Source organism: Stegostoma tigrinum, chromosome 6 (assembly GCF_030684315.1).
Source record: "Stegostoma tigrinum isolate sSteTig4 chromosome 6, sSteTig4.hap1, whole genome shotgun sequence".
Taxonomy (NCBI): Eukaryota; Metazoa; Chordata; class Chondrichthyes; order Orectolobiformes; family Stegostomatidae; genus Stegostoma; species Stegostoma tigrinum.
This window is the reverse complement of record NC_081359.1, coordinates 6,111,615-6,131,555: the sequence shown is the minus strand read 5'-3', so window position 1 is coordinate 6,131,555 and position 19,941 is coordinate 6,111,615.

Sequence of the window (19,941 nt, the reverse complement as noted above, 5' to 3'; positions counted from 1 at the left end):
GTCATCCTATTAACAAGTGCAGAATGAATACACTGTGCAACAGGTTCATGCAGGAGCCAATTCCCTAATTTGCTATGCATATCTTTTTAATGGGATAGATTGTGTTTGCAATTTACCACATCAGAATTTCAGTCTATATTTCCTTACATCATTTCCTTCCATCCTTTTATCAGTGTTGCTCAGTGCAAATAAATTTACACCTATCATATGGAATGTTACGACTGTCCCCACCATCCCCACCTAGATCTGACCACCCCACTAATCTAATCTTATTTAACTGTGCTCAAATTCCTCACCCACGTTTTGGCACACTTACCTTGCACACTCACATTTTGTCTGTATCTTCTCAAAGAATCTTTGTGATATTTAAACACTATTTGTGAGAAAACTGAAGGTAGTGCTGCAAAAAAGGGGTTCTGTTATTCAAAGAAAGAAGGGTCCAGACCCGAAACGTCAGCTTTCCTGCTCTTCTGATGCTGCTTGGCCTGCTCTGCTCATCCAGCTCGACACCTTGCTATCTCTTTTCTCTTATTGAAATAGTCTTGATACTTCCTGCACTGACTGAGAACCACATGGATCCCAGATCAGAAGATTTGGTTCTTCATTTCTAATCAGGGCTGACACTCAATACCAGGACTAAGGGAGGTCTGCATTGTCAGCAATGCCATCTTTTAGATGATGTAGTCATTTGATGTTCCATCTGTTGGCTCTCAAACACACATGAAAACAATCTCATTGTATTTTTTGCATAAGAACAGTTGAGTCCTCCCATAGCTATTCATAAACAGATTGACCAGCTGCTTTATTTCCTTTGTTGCAGAACTTCAAAAGCATTCAATTGGCTATAAAGTGTTTTAGGATGTCTGGAATATATGTGAAGCACTATACAAGCGAAAGTGTTTCAGAGACAGTAGGAACTTCAGATGCTGAAGAATCTGAGATAACAAGGTGTAGAGCTGTAGAACCTCTAAGGGTCTAGGCCCGAAACATCAGCTTCCCCGCTCCTCTGTTGCTGCTTGGCCTGCTGTGTTCATCCAGCTCTACACCTTGCTATCTCTATACAAATGAAAGCTCTCTCTTTCAACGTTGCTTAATGCCTGTAAGTTAAAATACAAACTTAACAAAAAAAAGGAAATGAAATGTTTTGCTCTGTCAGATTATTTCGTCAAATAATCAATTTTTAATTTCCATTTTCCAAGCATTGTGTCAACAAGTTCAGTTTTGAGAATGAGAAGGCAGTGGACATCGTAACAAGAAAGAGAAGGATATTAAACTCAGATTCTGATCTCAAGGCTCTTTTTGAAGAAACTGAAGTAGGAAGGAACATACCACCAATATGAACCATAAAGCTACCTTGAAACATTATATCTGATACCTGGAGGATGGTGGAACAGATGCAGTGTCAGATTAATTATATCTTTGTAGACAGAATAACCTCAACAGGACTGAAGTTCCATATTGGATTTTTTTTTTCATTTGGAGAAATAACATTTACTCCACCCTTTCAAGCAACACCCGCACACGTGCTATGTCTTACAGTCAGAATGCAGTTTACCTTTAAAAGTATTGTTCATGAAGTCACCACTATACCAAAGAATGTGATCTGATGGTAAAAAAGTGTCAGACTCTAACTTAATTAGAGTCTCTGGTGACACAAGAAAGGGAATGTGTTACCGTTTGTAAGTAAACAGTTAAATACCAAGCCAGACACTGAAATGTGTATGACTGTAATACATGTAGATAACAATATAAAATGTAATATATGTGTATAACAGTAATAAACATATGTTGAACCTTTCAGAATCATGTACCCATGTCCAGTTTTCTTATAACACAAGCATTGTCACATGAGATACAAATTTCTGTGAAAGACCACAATGATGGTGATGTGGTGAGATATACTGACAAGTTTAAACTATCACACTGTAATACTTACATTACATTCTGTTCAATAAGGATGCAACATGGGTCATGCAGTACTGAAGAATGCAATGAATCTTTATTGCAGCACCTGCTATCTACATATATACTTTATAATTACAGGGCCGAGTGTGTATGGGTTTAAGCTAAGCAAATTGAATGCATTGCAGCATGCTTCCTTCAATGTGTCAAGCTGCAGAATTTATGAAGATAGAGATTGCAAATGATATGCCATTAGATCACATACCATGACATGGCGATGACATCATGAGCTTATTCCTTATAGGTATTTTGCACATCTGCTATGAGACATAACACAACATGAATACTCTGTTGGATGCAAAGCTGACATAAAAGTGGAAAATCATAGTAAGCAGCAGTGGCCATTCATAAATGAGTCTAAATTCTTGGTACAGAAACTTAGAAATCTCATTGAAGGTCTATTTGATGGCAGTTCTGGGCTTAGTATCAAAGAGTCATATTATAAGGAAACAGACCTTTTGTTCCAACACATTCAGACCAACCATATTCCCAAACAAAATCAGCCTCACTTGCCTGCATTTAGCCCATATCCCTCCAAACTTTTCTTATTCATGTACTTATCCAGTACTCCAGAAAAGGTCTCACCAATGCCCTGTATAACTTCAAAATGATGTTTCAAATCCTATACTAAAAGGTTTGAGGAATGAAATTAAGCATGCTATCCACCTGTGACACAAATTTCATTGTAAAAGCCGTCCTGTTGTTTGCTTTAGAAAAATGCAAAGCCTCACATTTATCTAAACTAAACTCTGTGTGCCACTCCTCAGGCCATTGACATTTACCTAGCCACCATCAGTTCTGAGGAAGGGTCACTGGGCTTGAAACGTTAACTGATTTCTCCAGCAATTTTTGTTTTTGTTCTGGATTTACAGCATCCGCAGTTCTTTCTGTTTTTCTATCCTTATACAATGTCTAGGCAATTCATGAGCGTCTAGCTCTGTGATCTTGCCATACATTCTGCTATTCCACTCCTCTCCAACTTAACAAACTATGTCACTTGCTTCATCGGTATCAGGGATTGGATCAATATGTTCTAAAGAAGGGTTACTGCACTTGAAATGTTAGCTCTGCTTTCTCTACACAGGTCTGCTGAGTTTATCCAGCATTTTCTGTTGTTTCAGATTTCCAGCATCCATAGTTCTTTTCTTTTAAATCATATAGCTTCACCTGGAGTCAATAATAAGCACATAACTCGGACTTATTAAATAAATTTATTATAATTTATTTATAAATTTATTAATTAAATTATTGTTCAAAGATTTCTACATCACAAGGGAAGTGCAGGTATGAGGAACGGGTTAAGTTGTGTGATACTGAAGCAGCATTTGAGGAACAGGCTGTCAATAACTTTGGATCCATGGGATCTGGATGTTATGCAATGTAGGTTCATGCAGATTCTACAGTCCCTTTCAGAGGATATTCAGCAAGTGATTAGTGTGTCATTTATCCAATGATTAAATTTTGTGGAAACTTTATGTTTGTTTGTTCCATTCAGTTTGTGATAACGTTACTGCAAATTACTGTAGATTCCCTGACAAGAAGATGTCTTTATGGAGGAGCAAGATTGAGATGTTGAGTATCCTACTCTTGTTTCTCATTCATATGAAAGCATCAGTGAAGGCATTACAGGGCAAAAAGTGGACCAAAAGTGTATACCAGCTTCCGAAAGTGATGTCTGCAATATATCTGTGTTTTACGATCTACTAGACCAATCTGCTAATCAACTGGGCCACAGATTTAGATTACACATGGAGTGCTGGTAGTTGGAGCCCATGTACGTCTCTGAAACAGTATTATTTTCCAGACCTCTGGTCTTCTTTTTCAAACTATTGTAACTGTAGAGCACAGGAAGCAATATCAGGTCACCTAGGAACCTCCAGACATTTATCTGCTGTCTGTTCACCCCAGGCTGCCATGAGATGTGGGTCACCTTGTCCCATTAGCCTTTTGTAGAGTTTGAACTGCTGTCATTCCTGCACATGGTCCTCAGGTTAACATGAGAAGAACCACACTTGAGCAGTCAGGGGAAGGTGCTCATTAGAGAACAACGACTGGAATAACTTTAAATTTGCTTGATTTTGAATTGGCTACCCCTTCTGTTAAAATGAATGGAAGAGTCAAGGAGTAAAATAGACAGTGCTCTCAACAATGATGACCCAAAATTACTGTTACATGCTGGAATACAGAGAGAGGGAGAGAAAGAGGAAGGGAGTTAAGAGTGATGTATGACAATGGATAGAGGGAAGGGAACAACATTTTCACACTGTAGTATGGAAGAAGAGAAGCAAACCACATGGATAAGCAAACTTAAATGGCCTGTTTAAGAGCTCGACCTGGATAACCCACTGCTTGACCACGCAACTCTTCCAGTGTGACCTGTGCGATGTAATGGGGTAACATTAATTTGCCCAGGTGTGCTGACCTTGCATTAAAGAATGAGGATACTTTACTGCATTACGGGTATATGCAGCAGTCCCAACACCTCTGTGCCAGAATCACATTCTCAACCCTATAGAATATCAATTAGGCTGGAACATATTACAAGGTTGTAATACATTCAGAGAGATTCAGCTGGGATCATCAGCTGCAAAAGTGAATCTAAAAATGGTTTGTGAATATCAAATTATATTGTAGTGGAGATTTCCTTCCTCCAAACTCAAACACATTACAATCAAGCAACCAAGCTTGTGACTGAGAAACATGTGCTACTTTTGAATCAGCCAATTCTATTTTGAATAACGTGGTACAGTATTTGTGGGTCATGATTAAATGCATATTACAGAGAAGTGTTCTTTCATTTATGCTACAATTAAACTTTGGGCTTTAATTTTAAATACTTCTGTACTACACAATTTACAAAAAATGTCATGTCAGGATTAATTTTACTTTCTGTTTCAGGAAAACACAAAACAAAATCCATGCATAATGTGCCATCATACATCATACATAACAATAGGTGAGTTGCTTCAAAATTGAGCTTGGCCAGTTGTCTGCATTTCTCATTGGGACATGCAGAAGATGTGGCTCAAATTGAATATGGGGCCCACGTGCACCTATTGTGCTCGCTCATTTTGATTCTTCACTACTTACTGACAAGCCACCACCCACTGGAGAATCCTCTTTTATCCCTGCATTGGTTGAGGCAATAACTGTGTTTTTTTCTCAAACTTACCATAATTTTGTTTGGGGAAAATCATCTGCATTTGTCCCAGTGAAGTTCTCTTCCTAACACCATGCTGGACACCAGTATATCTAATTGTGTTGGATATGCCAACATGTTCATATCTGTATTTGTACCATACAGTCAGGGGAAGTGAAAACTTCCACTGTAGTGAGTCCCTGCTCCTCCATGTCACTGTCTTTATAGGGTATGGCCAGAATTTCTTCCCCTTTTTGACACTGACCAGAAAATCAACGCAGATCAAAACTGAACATGAACACGGGCAATGGAAACAAAAAGGAGGAGGTCCTGGACCATAAGTATGTACACCTTTTGAATGCGATATTAAAGTTACCTTTATATATTCATAAAAGTTTTTGTGAAGATCCATTGGCCCTCTCAAGCGCTCATAAAAAAAGTCCCGTGACATTATTTTAAAGAGTTGTTGATTACTTCCTTTCGGATTGGTTCAACCTGAACCCAATAGATTATCACAATGCTGCTGAAAGACTTTGCCTTGCACAAACCAGATGCTGTATTTCCTATTTATTTCAACAGGAACCATGCCTCAAATGTACTTCTGTGGTTGTTCTGAGATGTGCTGAGGCCTATATATGAACATATGTTACATATAAATGCAAGCCTTTACTTTACAGTTTGAGCAATCTTCCAATTCAGAATGAAAAAAAGTTCCCCTTCTTTTAGTCCACCAGATAATTTAAAAATGTATCTTGATTTTTAAATTGGCAGCCTCAGGTTTTTGTTTATAACTGTAACATCTTTCAGAAGGCTGCCCATTTTAATCAGCAAAATTAACTTTGAGTTAAATAACTTTACAAAGTACATGGCACCTCTTTGTATTCACTCAGAATGTTTCCAATTAGTTGTTCCTTGGCTCAGATGCAAGCTCCATAGGGAGACTGCGAGGGATTCGGACAGCTTAATGTTCTGATGTCCTTTCAAGCAAGCCGGTGACATCAATTTCCCTGGCAGGGCATCAGTTCCAGATTACAATTTTACTGGAGCTTTCGCATCTCTTGACATTGCTAGAACTGTCTGGTAATTGACAGATGAAATCACTGATGCGAGTTCTCATGGGCAGGCTAGTCATTTGAACATCTGCCAACGGAATAAACCATGTCCACTCAGTGCCTTGGTTTTACAGTTGTTTCTAGGTCTCATTTCTTGCAACTTATCTGACCTGTCATGGGGAAGGTGTGTCAACAGATGAGTGCATTACAGCAGGGAATAATTGCAGACTCAAATTTCCATGTGGTAATATGAGGACAGATTATACCAGACAAGGGTTTGTATTTGGAAATTGTTTCCATGAAACTGTGATGTGATAGAAGATAGAATATTTTAGTAAAAAGATCACATACTCAGCATATTAATATGTAAATGATTAATTAAGTTTTGAAAAAAATATAATTTTCATGTGATTTCCTGTTAGGCCTTCAGTGTAGATTAAATTAGAAAAGGCCTTGATTTTTTAAAAATTCTGGTATTCGATCATCAGTTCATTATTTCCACTGTGACACAAAGAACAATTCATTTGAACCCTAAAAGGAAAGGTTCCATTGTAGCATTTACATAACACCTGGGTTTTCAAACTCTGCCTGAAGAAATTATTTTATGCAAATTTTAAACACTGAATATTGCAATATTGAATCAAAGGAACTTAGTGCTACCTGACAAAAATTTTAATTTACATTTTTAAAAATTTTTCACTCAAATCTACTGCCATGCATGTCAAAAAACAATGTAACTATTTCCAAAGTGACATTAATAGGACTGTCAAAATCAACTAAGGTTAAACAGCCTTACATTCCAGTCTGCTCTTTTTCCCCTTTGAAAAAGAATGCACCTGCTTGCAAATAGTAGGATGAATGAATTGTTCTTTGACAGCTTTGAAATATAGACTAAATAGGTCTGAGAGAAACAGATTTAAGGTCCTATTGATAAAGATTTTTTGGTATATAAAATATTAGTGGAAGATTAATTGAAGTGTCTTTGAATGTCAATATGGTTCATTAACTGTGTAGTGAAGGAATACAATTATGCTGGTTGGAATTTTTTGTAAACTCAGGCTACTGACAGATCTAAAGCAGCCTCCAATAGTCACAATTGAACTTTGCCTATAGCCACTGGCATAAAAATGCTTTGTAAAAAGTATGTATGGATTGTTTTACATATACTTAAGTTTTTGAGAATATAGAAGGTCACAGTGGCATTTTGTTTACTACCTTCACAATCTCCTTTCATGTGGCTTTTGTCGTGTACAATATACTGTCACATATGGTGTTATGGATCAGAACAGTCCCCGTCAAAATATTTTAAGAAGGTAGTCTAGACCCTAACTTCTACTTGTTTTAAAGGCAAATGTAATGTGTCTACTCCACATGCAATGCAACTGGTCAAAGGTACTCAACATTAAGCAAAACACAACTTATTTAAACACTGGAGTTAAAATACAACCAAGGAAAGAGGAATTCAGAATAACAACTCAGTTGGAGAACTGAACTGAATAATAGTGGCTTCGTTGTTAGCACTGCAGCCTCACAGCGCCAGGGACTCAGGTTCAATTCCAGCCTGGAGCAACTGTCTGTGTGAGTTTGCATATTCTCCCCGTGTTTGCGTGGGTTTCCTCTGGGCACTCCATTTCCTCCCACAGTCCAAAAGATGTACAGATTAGGTGGATTGGCCATGCGAAATCACCCATAGTGTCCAGGGAGTTTTAGGTTAGGTAGATTAGCCATAGGAAAATGCAGAGTTACAGGCATAGGGCAGAAGGGTGAGTTAGTGCAGACTTGTTAGGCTTCATGGCCCAGCAAGTTTCAACATTGTACTGATTCTATAATTCTATCAATAACTATTACAAATTAACTGTTCCAAAATAGTAACATTGCATAAACACGCAGCTTGACAAATAAGGAAAATTCAGACACAGATTCCTATATGTAATTCTCTCAACCAGGAGAGAAAAACATCAAGAGAAAATTCAAACCCAAGCAGTCTGAAGACATTTACTGCATCTTCCAACTCGCTTGAGACCACAACAGCTTTATGAGCTACGGAAAAAAAAACAGAACAAAGAAATCCTGACATGTGAGAGCTAGCCACACCCATTCAGGCTGTTAAACAAAAACCCAAGGCTTCCAAAACTGTTAACTCAAGTGGTCTTAAACATTATAATAAAATGTGAGGCTGGATGAACACAGCAGGCCAAGCAGCATCTCAGGAGCACAAAAGCTAATGTTTCGGGCCTAGACCCTTCATCAGAGAGGGGGATGGGCTGAGGGTTCTGGAATAAATAGGGAGAGAAGGGGAGGCGGACCAAAGATGGAGAGAAAAGAAGATAGGTGGAGAGGAGAGTAGAGGTGGGGAGGTAGGGAGGGGATAGGTCAGTCCAGGGAAGACGGATAGGTCAAGGAGGTGGGATGAGGTTAGTAGGTAGATGGGGGTGCGGCTTGGGGTGGGAGGAAGGGATGGGTGAGAGGAAGAACAGGTTAGGGAGGCAGAGACAGGTTGGACTGGTTTTGGGATGCAGTGGGTGGAGGGGAAGAGCTGGGCTGGTTATGTGGTGCAGTGGGGGGAGGGGATGAACTGGGCTGGTTTAGAGATGCGGTGGGGGAAGGGGAGATTTTGAAACTGGTGAAGTCCACATTGATAGCATTAGGCTGCAGGGTTCCCAAGCGGAATATGAGTTGCTGTTCCTGCAACCTTCGGGTGGCATCATTGTGGCACTGCAGAACGCCCATGATGGACATGTCATCTAAAGAATGGGAGGGGGAGTGGAAATGGTTTGCGACTGGGAGGTGCAGTTGTTTGTTGCGAACTGAGCGGAGGTGTTCTGCAAAGCGGTCCCCAAGCCTCCGCTTGGTTTCCCCAATGTAGAGGTAGCCACACCGGGTACAGTGGATGCAGTATACCACATTGGCAGATGTGCAGGTGAACCTCTGCTTAATGTGGAATGTCATCTTGGGGCCTGGGATAGGGGTGAGGGAGGAGGTGTGGGGGCAAGTGTAGCATTTCCTGCGGTTGCAGGGGAAGGTGCCGGGTGTGGTGGGGTTGGAGGGCAGTGTGGAGTGAACAAGGGAGTCACAGAGAGAGTGGTCTCTCCGGAAAGCAGACAGGGGTGGGGATGGAAAAATGCCTTGGGTGGTGGGGTCGGATTGTAGATGGCGGAAGTGTCGGAGGATGATGCGTTGTATCCGGAGGTTGGTGGGGTGGTGTGTGAGAACGAGGGGGATCCTTTTTGGGCGGTTGTGGCGGGGCGGGGTGTGAGAGATGTGTTGCGGGAAATATGGGAGACGCGGTCAAGGGCGTTCTCGATCACTGTGGGGGGAAAGTTGCAGCCCTTGAAGAACTTGGACATCTGGGATGTGCGGAAGTGGAATGTCTTGTCGTGGGATCAGATGCGGAGGAGGCGGAGGAATTGGGAATGGGGATGGAATTTTTGCAGGAGGGTGGGTGGGAGGAGGTGTATTCTAGGTAGCTGTGGGAGTCGGTGAGCTTGAAATGGACATCAATTAATGCCATCTCCAGCACATCCCTCACCTTCCTGGACCTCTCAGTCTCCATCCCATCTCCAGCACAGCCCTCACCTTCCTGGGCCTCTCAATCTCCATCTCAGGCAACCAGCTTGTAACTGATGTCCATTTCAAGCCCACCGACTCCCACAGCTACCTAGAATACACCTCCTCCCACCCACCCTCCTTCCTGCAAAAATTCCATCCCCTATTCCCAATTCCTCCGCCTCCGTCACAGCTGCTCCCACGACAATATATTCCACTCGCGCACATCCCAGATGTCCAAGTTCTTCAAGGACAGCAACTTTCCCCCCACAGTGATCGAGAACGCCCTTGACCGCATCTCCCGTATTTCCCGCAACACATCCCTCACACCCCGCCCCCGCCACAACCGCCCAAAGAGGATACCCCTCGTTCTCACACACCACCCCACCAACCTCCAGATACAACGCATCATCCTCCGACACTTCCGCCATCTACAATCCGACCCCACCACCCAAGGCATTTTTCCATCCCCACCCCTGTCTGCTTTCCGGAGAGACCACTCTCTCTGTGACTCCCTTGTTCGTTCCACACTCCCCTCCAACCCCACCACACCCGGCACCTTCCCCTGCAACCGCAGGAAATGCTACACTTGCCCCCACACCTCCTCCCTCACCCCTATCCCAGGCCCCAAGATGACATTCCACATTGAGCAGAGGTTTACCTGCACATCTGCCAATGTGGTATACTGCATGCACTGTACCCGGTGTGGCTTCCTCTACATTGGGGAAACCAAGCGGAGGCTTGGGGACCGCTTTGCAGAACACCTCCGCTCAGTTCGCAACAAACAACTGCACCTCCCAGTCGCAAACCATTTCCACTCCCCCTCCCATGCTTTAGATGACATGTCCATCATGGGCCCCCTGCAGTGCCACAATGATGCCACCCGAAGGTTGCAGGAACAGCAACTCATATTCCGCCTGGGAACCCTGCAGCCATATGGTATCAATGTGGACTTCACCAGTTTCAAAATCTCCCCTTCCCCCACCGCATCCCTAAACCAGCCCAGTTCATCCCCTCCCCCCACTGCACCACACAACCAGCCCAGCTCTTCCCCTCCACCCACTGCATCCCAAAACCAGTCCAACCTGTCTCTGCCTCCCTAACCTGTTCTTCCTCTCACCCATCCCTTCCTCCCACCCCAAGCTGCACCCCCATCTACGTACTAACCTCATCCCACCTCCTTGACCTGTCCGTCTTCCCTGGACTGACCTATCCCTCCCTACCTCCCCACCTATACTCTCTCCACCTATCTTCTTTTCTCTCCATCTTTGGTCCGCCTCCCCCTCTCTCCCTATTTATTCCAGAACCCTCACCCCATCCCCCTCTCTGATGAAGGGTCTAGGCCTGAAACGTCAGCTTTTGTGCTCCTGAGATGCTGCTTGGCCTGCTGTGTTCATCCAGACTCACATTTTATTATCTTGAATTCTCCAGCATCTGCAGTTCCCATTATCTCTGGTCTTAAACATTGCTTTTTTCAAAGTTTTTGCTCATTTTATACCCACTCTCTTCCTTGATTATTTTGAAGGTTAATCTCTCTTTCACTTATTTAACTACAGTTACTTGCTGGGCAATTTATTTAAACACTGAACAGTTATCAGTCTTAATTATATTCAAGTTCAAAATTATTCATGTCTTGTCAATAATGATTTCACTAATTATTATGACCCATCTTACATCTCTATGCTTACGATTTGCATGAGGTAATTCTCAGACATTTCATTTGCAAATATGATTAATTTGTTTCTTCAAGTTATGGAGTTCAAGTATAATATCATTTGCTTTTAATGATGACTTTGTCTGTTGAAAATACATTGGTCCAAATTTTGCTGTGACTAGTCATGGAATTGGGTCCAGCGTTGGTTACAGTCCTGTCCTCGACACTCAAAGATGCTTTGTATCCTGCAAGATCCTGGAATTTCAAACAGAAATAAGAAAGGCACAGTCTGCTCCCAAGTGAAATCTGTAATGGGAGGCTAAGTGATTGTATATCTCCTTAGTTAAACAGTTTGAAGTATTGTGAAATTGGCATTACAAAATCAAACAAAAAAATTGTGAATCAGTTCGGAACAGAAACTAAACAGAGAGAAAGAAAGATTAAGAGAGAGAGAGAGAAGGAAGTAGAAAACAACAAAATAGAAAATTTGTAGATTAATCTGAATCTTAAACAACAATTAAAACCTGGAGTTACAGTTAATTTTTAGGGTCATAGTAATGTGCTTTGGGGACAGGGAGTGGTGTGCGTGGAGAGTTTGACCTGGTAGTAATGAGTCTTTGTCAAAACATTGGAAGGGTACTTCATAGAATCATTAGGCCATTAGAAATAGGAATGACAGTAGGCCATTCAGGCCTTTAATTCTTCCTCGCCACCTGCTAGAATCATGGCTTATCCAACATTCTTTGAGTCTACTGCCATACCCTTTCTCCTGAGATGCTGCTTGGCCTGCTGTGTTCATCCAGCCTCACATTTTATTATCCCTTTCTTTGTAACCTTGATTTCCCAACTAATCAAGAATCTGTCTCAGCCATAAATATACACAACGACGGCTTGCTGTGCAAAGGAGTTCCAAAGATTCATAACTCTCTGAAAGAAAAGATTCCGTTTTTTCAAATCCAAATAACCTGACACAATTTAGAATATGTATTTCACGTTACTAAATGCATTTGAAGGGAAGCCAAATGGCAGGGTGCCATTTTCACAAAAGTATCAACAACACTAATGTATCACAGAGATAAGAAGGTGTAGAGCTGGGTGAGCGCAGCAGGCCAAGCAGCATCTTAGGAGTAGGAAAGCTGACATTTTGGGCCTAGAGTCTTCTTCAGAAATGGGGGAGGGGAAGGGGGTTCTGAAATAAATAGGGAGAGAGGGGGAGGCGGATAGAAGATGGATAGAGGAGAAGATAGGTGGAGAGGAGACAGACAGGTCAAAGAGGTAGGGATGGAGCCAGTAAAGGTGAGGGTAAATGGGGAAAAACAACAACTTTTCGACTATGTCTGCCCTTGACTGAAGTTACTGTGCCAGTTCCTTAGAAATGTGGGTGAGTTCTATCAGCCTTACTATTATTTTCATAGCAATTTCGGTCATTATCTACAGTGTGGTGAGATTTTAACAAGCAGACCCTGCTGGAACGATAGATGTAAGTTGGAAATCAGAATGATGAATAGTTGGCCTTCCCAAAGTTCTTTGACTGAACAAGGCATTAATGTTCTGCCTCTGAATTACCCGACCAATTTAGCTGACCAATATTTTGACTTTGTGCTGATTTTTTTTTGCCTCTTTCTCATAAACCTGTGCATTATTTCTGGTCAATTCATCAACTAAACCTTCTTGAATACTTCAGTTGTACTGGCCTCCACTCCACTTCACTTCCAAGTAATCATTTCAGATCCTAACTATTTACTGTGACAAAAAGTTTGCTTCTTCTGCAAAACATTTTTAAATTGTGTCCTCTGATTCTTCATATATTTACAAGCAGCCGTGGTTTCTCCCGATTCACTTTGTCCAGGGTGCTCACGAAAGTTCCTGTCAAATCTCCTCTTGGCTGCCTCTGCTCCGAGGAAATCAGTCCCAATTTCTCCAATCTAAGCTCATCACTGAAGGCTGTTGTTCCTGGAACCAATCTAGTAATCCTCGTCTACACTTTCTCCAGTGCGTTCACATCCTTCCCAAATTATTGCACCCATAATTGTATAAAATACTCCCACAATGGTCTTAACAATGTCCAATATAATTTTAGTATAACCTTCCTCCATTATACTCTATGCTTCTAGTAATGAAGCCTAGAAAACTGTAAGCTCTAATAATTGCTCTCTTTACCCATCTCTCTACCTTTTAAAGGCTTATGCACTTATATACCCTGGTCTCTCTGGTCCTGCGTACCCTACAAGATGCTGTCCATTACTATATATTATTTATTTGCGTTCTTTGTATTGAATTGAATGATCTCACACTCCTCCAAATTGCACTGAATTTCATCTACCGCCTATTCACATGGTGTGAAATCCTGACAATGGCATTTTGAAGATCTAAACTGTTGCCTTCGCAGTTTTACAATGCATCCAAGCTTTGTGGCATCCCCGAACTTTGAAATTATCTCCTGAACACCAAAACCTGGTTTATTTATATGCATCAGGAAAAGCAAGGGTCCTAAAAACAACCTTGGGGCATAGACAAAAGAAAAAGCTTCCCCTAGCCCATGAAATAAAACTGCCATTACTCGGTAATGATTTTTCTTGCGACTGTTAGTTCTAACCGGGATAAATGTTTATTAAAGTTTCTCCAACATACCAAGTTAATTGACTGGTCTGAAATTTGCTGGCCTTACCTTTACAATGGATTTTTTGTTCAAGGGTGTTACATTTGCAATTCTACAAACCTCAGGCACCTCTCCCAAATCCAAGGAAAATTGGAAGCTTATTGCCAATGTCTCTGTGATTTCCACTCTCACGTCTTTCAATATCACTTTATCCCCTCCAGTCCAGGTGCCTTATCACATTAAATACTGACAGCTTATCCTCTACCTCTTCTTTATCAATTTTAAATCCTTCCAGTGACTGAGTTTTCTCCTCTGTCACCATGGCCTGGCCAGCATTTACCTCACTGGTAAAGATAGATGTAGGATGTAAAATATTCATTTAATATCTATCTTATTGATGCCTCTTTCTTCCTTGTTTAAATCCCCTTTATGGTCCGTGATCAGGGCTACCCTTGTTTTGTATTTCTACCACTGATGTGCTTATTAAACCCACTGGCTTATTCAGCTTCCTTCTGAATCTTCTGTTTCAACTCAGATCTCAATTGCATTCACTACATGACACCTGTCATAAGTGCATTCCTATTCTTTAAATTTACTTTCTATCCACTTTGTCACTCAGAGAGTATTTGATTTATTTGTCCTAACTTTCCCTTTCCAGCATATATACTTTGATTGTGTCAAGACTACGTACCTTTTAAATCATACAACAAAAGAATCCCTACAGTGTGGAAGCAGGCCATTCAGCGCATCATCCCTCTAAAAGGCATCCCAACCAGACGCACCCTGCTATATTATTTCTGTATATCCCATGGATACTCTACCTAGCCTGAACATCCCTACACACTATGGACAATACAACATAGCCAGTCCAATTAACCTGTACACTTTTGGACTTCTTCCGAACACATTCCTAAACACATTGTAAGCATGAATATTTAGCAATTAAAGCTGTCTTTCCTTGAGCCAGGTATTGTTGCTGCCATAAAAGTAGAATCTGACAAGACAATCTCCAATCCTAAGAATTATTTGCCATGCATTCATATAAGTGCATTGTAACTGTGAGTCAAACTGGATTACTTTCTCCCTTACTCCAACTACTCCCTTCCTCCTTCTCCACCTGATAACTTTCCATTCCCTATTCCACTGGTTGTCTGCCTTTCTTGGTATTTTGTGCCCACTGGTGCTTCTCTTTAACATTTTCTCCTGGTTTCCATATTTCTGCTGAGTTATTTTAATCCCTCCACAAAAGTAGCAAAAAAGTGTACTGCGAGGAACTTAGTCTCAGCTCTTATGAAATGCTCTGGAATTATCTCTCCCACTGCAAGTGCCAGAATCCCAGAAATCTCAAGCCTTCCCTCCTGCACCTTATTTCCAGCTGGAGACTCATCTGATGTCAGTTTCTATTTCTGTTCTCTCATGCACATAGCACTGGGAGAAATCAGACATTGATTGATTCATTTTATTGTCACATGTACTGAAATACAGTGAGAATCTTTGTTTACGAGTGGTACAGGCAGATCATAATAAGCAAAGGATGTACAGATCAAAAAGACTTTGACAGAGGCATACAAGTTACATTGCACAGGATGTGTGATGCAAGCTCAATGTTGTTTGAGGCTAAAGAGTCCATTCATCAGTCCGATAAGAGCCAGAAAGAAGCTATTCCTGAACCTGCTTTTTGCATCTTCTGCCCAATGGAAGAGATCATTACCGGGGTGCAAATCATAGAATGCCTAAAATGTGGAAACAGACCCTTTGGCCTAACCAGTCCGCACCAAACCTCAAAGCATCCCACCCAGACCGACCCCACTATAACCCACCTAATCCACACACCCCTGAACACTACGGGCAATTTAGCATGGCCAATCCACCTAGCCTGCACATCTTTGGACTGTGGGAGGAAACTGGAGCGCCCGGAGGACGCCCACGCAGACACGGGGAGAATGTGCAAACTCCACACAGACAGTTGCCTGAGGGTGGAGTTGAACCCAGGTCCCTGGCGCTGTGAGGCATCAGCGCTAACCACTGAGCCACCGTGCCGCCCCATGAAGGGCCTTTAATGATGTTGGCCGCCTTTCCGCGGCAGCAGGCTGTGTAAATGGAGTCCATGGATGGAAGGCTGGTTTCCGTGATGGCACACCTCCTCCTTTCGTTTCTTACTGTCCTGGGCAGAGTGGTTACCGTACCAGGCTGTCATGCACCTGGACAGTGAGCTTTCAATTTAACAACCAAACAAGCTATCTCCACAATTCATGAGTTTAAGGTTAACCAATTAGCAAATGATGGAATAAGCAAAGATGGAGATACATTAGTGGAGAATTAGATTGAAATCAGTTACAGAAGCAAAAGTAGAAAGAGGGAGAAAAATTCGGATCAAGAGCAAGAGAACAAAATGGACAATAACAAAAAAAATCCATTCCAAAGTTTAATAACCTCGATCAACAATTTGCTGCCGAGGGAGGTGCAAATCTACAGTTTGAAAGATTCCCTTTCAGGACAGAGATTGTAGAGATTAAGTGACATTGCAGGAATATAAACTTGCACATTAAAAAGGTACTTAAGGCTGTTAAGTACTGGCTGCAGCTTTCCACAGAGAGTTTAATGGGCAATTAAAGAGCAAAAGGAGCAATTTCTTCAAAATCATGGGGAGCTTGAGCACGAGCTGATGATTTTGTGAGGCTAACAGCAGAACATTGCCAAGCATCGAACAACCAGTGGGGAGCTGCGATTCACAGGATAATGCTTCATATCAAGTTACTGAATGCGTGTTAACATTAAATGCGCACTCTTTTGTCAGCATATTCTAACCCTTAATGTTTCCATGAAAGCAAAATATTTGTACAGTTTTACAATTTTCATCGCTAAACTTTTATTTGCATAAATGTTGCTATTTACCTTTTGTTGTGGAACTAGTTCTCATTTGTTAAGATCAGTGGGAGTGCGAAAGGGTACAAGTCTGTCAAAATGATGATTGTTCACCTCTGTTGTAAATCAGTTTCTTTTTCATTTCAGCCATCTAAGAGGTTGGTTTGACTTCTTTATTTCAAACAAAGTTATAATGTTAATTGTCCTCTGGGGTGGGCGATAAATAGTGGCCGAGACAGCAGCACCTTTATCCCATGAGTGAATTGAAAGATTCATTTTAAAAGAACAAAGCTGCTATGCCAGCTATGTGCAACCCAAAAGTCCAGATTAAATTTCACTTCCAATCTACCCAGACAGGGTTGGTGCATCGATCTGACTCAGGGTTTGCGAAGCAAATGTGTCTTATTGGCTGAATGCGGCGGATTCAATTATTTATAAGCTGCACTTCTAACAAAGATCAATGGTACTTGGCAAAACCTATTGTTTATATTTCCGTTCCTAGTAAAACAGATTAGTATGAAAGGAAAGACCAGTTAACGTGTGTTGACCTGTGTCAGGAAGTCCTTGCACCTACTGTTGCTACTATGATGTTTTCAAATAAATTAGCATAATTAGGCATGTAATCAAGTTGTTTCATGATAGGTGCATTTCAGCTTAATTTTCTCCAACGTTTTAACTCAATGGATCAGCAGGACTCTCCTGCAAATGGCCTCAGGAGGTAACATAATTAAAAGAGGTGTTATGTTTCTCTGGAAAAATGATCAGGTTCCAATCTCTATATTTAGATTTTTTTGATGAAGTTCATTTACAGTTGGATCAGCTTTGGAGAAATAAAGGAATGAATATTGAGAATTATAAACAGTCCCATAACAGGAGGAGATGGAGAGCATAAGTCTAAGAGTGTGTCAGTAGGTAAGACTAGAGACTACAAAAAAAAAGTTACCGGTAGCTCTGCATCTGATTGCACATTGCCTTTGGGGAAAACAAAACAAAGATGACCAAATAGTGAATTAGAATTAGAGTTAGATTTTACTGTCACATGTACTTACTCACATGAGGACAATGAAACGTTTACAAGTTGCCACTTATGGCTCCATCTTAGTTACAAATATACATGGGCACAGTATCTTAGTACAAAGCAGAAAAACAAAGAAAGCAAGTCAAGAAGTTTAACATTATAGTCCATCTTATTGAAGCCGTAGAATAAACAAAGAATCACAACTAATAGTTCAAAAACACAGTCCTGGGTTCACCACAAGACTTGGCTTCACCCACACTGCTGCCTGTTCCCTCTCTCACAGCCTCAGGGCTGCCTGTTCCTCTCTCACTGCCTCAGGTCTGCCTGTTCTCACTCTCACTGCCTCAGGTCTGCCTGTTCCCGCTCTCTCGACCTCGGGTCTGCCTGTTCCTCTCTCACTGCCTCAGGTCTGCCTGTTCCCGCTCTCTCCACCTCGGGTCTGCCTGTTCCTCTCTCACTGCCTTAGGTGTGCCTATTCGCACTCTCTCTGCCACAGGTCTGTCTGTTCTCACTCTCACCGCCAACTCTGGGACTTACTCCCTGTGCGATGCTCAAGGCTTGTTTCCCCACGTGCTGCTGCAGGGCTGTTCCCCACGCTGCTCTAGGGTTCATAGCCCATGAACTACTGCAGGGGTCTTCCCCATGCTGCTCTGGGGCTCACAGCCCCCGCGTTGCTGCAGGCCTCTTCCTCATGGTGTTCTGGGGCTCACAGTGCACTCGCTGCTACAGGGTTCACTGCCCTGGGGGCTTGCTGCAATATTGATCTCCGGTGCTGAGGAGGGAGAAGTACAAATAGAAATAGGTAACAATGACCTGATAAAGCAAGAAGTCACTTGTGGGAGTAGCGTACAGCTCCCTGTACACTAATCACTCAGTGGATGAAGTATGGAAGGAACAATGGGACCTTGTCAAAGGTATAGTAATTAAGTGGTGTTTTTATATACACAGAGATTGGAAAAGTCACGTGGTATAGATAACCCAGCAGCAGAATTCTCAGAGAGTTTTTGTGAGTTCTGAATTCTCAGATCAGCCATAATCAGATTATTTAAAACGTGAGAGACAGAACGCATGGAACCACAGGTCAGTGTAACTTAACGTCTGTCATAGGGAAGATGTTAAAAACAATCAATAAGGATGTTATAGCAAGATATTCAGGATATGATAAAAGAACAATAGAATAGTAAATAAATTAGAAAAGAAAAGAATAGAAGCGTTCGCGGCAATCTTCAGCCAGAAGTGCCGAGTGGATGATCATTCTCAGCCTCCTGCATTGGTTCCTAGCATCACTGATATCAGTTTTCTGCCAATTCAATTCTCTCCATGTGATGCTAAGAAATGGCTGGAGGCACTGGATACTGCCAATCCTAGGGACTCTGACAACATTCTGGCAATAGCACTGAAGACTTTGGTTCGAGAACTTGACTCCCTTAGTCAAGCTGTTCCAGTACAGTTACAACCTTGGTATCTATCTAACAAAGTGGAAACTTACCCAGGTGTTGCTGCACACAAAAAGCAGGACAAATCCTACCGAGCCAATTACTGCCCCATCAGTCTATCCTCTATCATCAGTAAAGTGATGGATATCATCAATAGCGCTATCAAACAGCACCAGCTCAGCTGTAACTTCATATTACCTCCACCAGCCCTCTCACACATAATTTACCTGGATGGGTGCAGCTCCTACAACACTCAAGAAGCTTGACACCAACCAGGACAAAACAGCCTGCACGATTGGCACCACATCCACAGACATCCATTCCCTCTACGACTGACAATCATAGCAGAAATGTGTATTATTTAAAAGGTATGCAGCAGAAATTCACCAAAGATCATTGGCCAGCGCTTTCCAAATCCATGACCACTTCTCTCTAAAAGGACAAGGGTAGTGAATACATGGGAATACCACGACCTGTAAGATTCCCTCCAAGCCACTCACCATCCTGACCTAGAAATATATCGATGTTCCTTCATAGTTGCTGGGTCAAAATCCTGAAATTCCTTCCGTAAGGGCATTGTGTTTCAACCTACAGCACACAGACTGTAGCCATTCAAGAAGTCAGCTCAGAATCACCTTCCCAAGGACAACTAGGGAAGGCAATAAATACT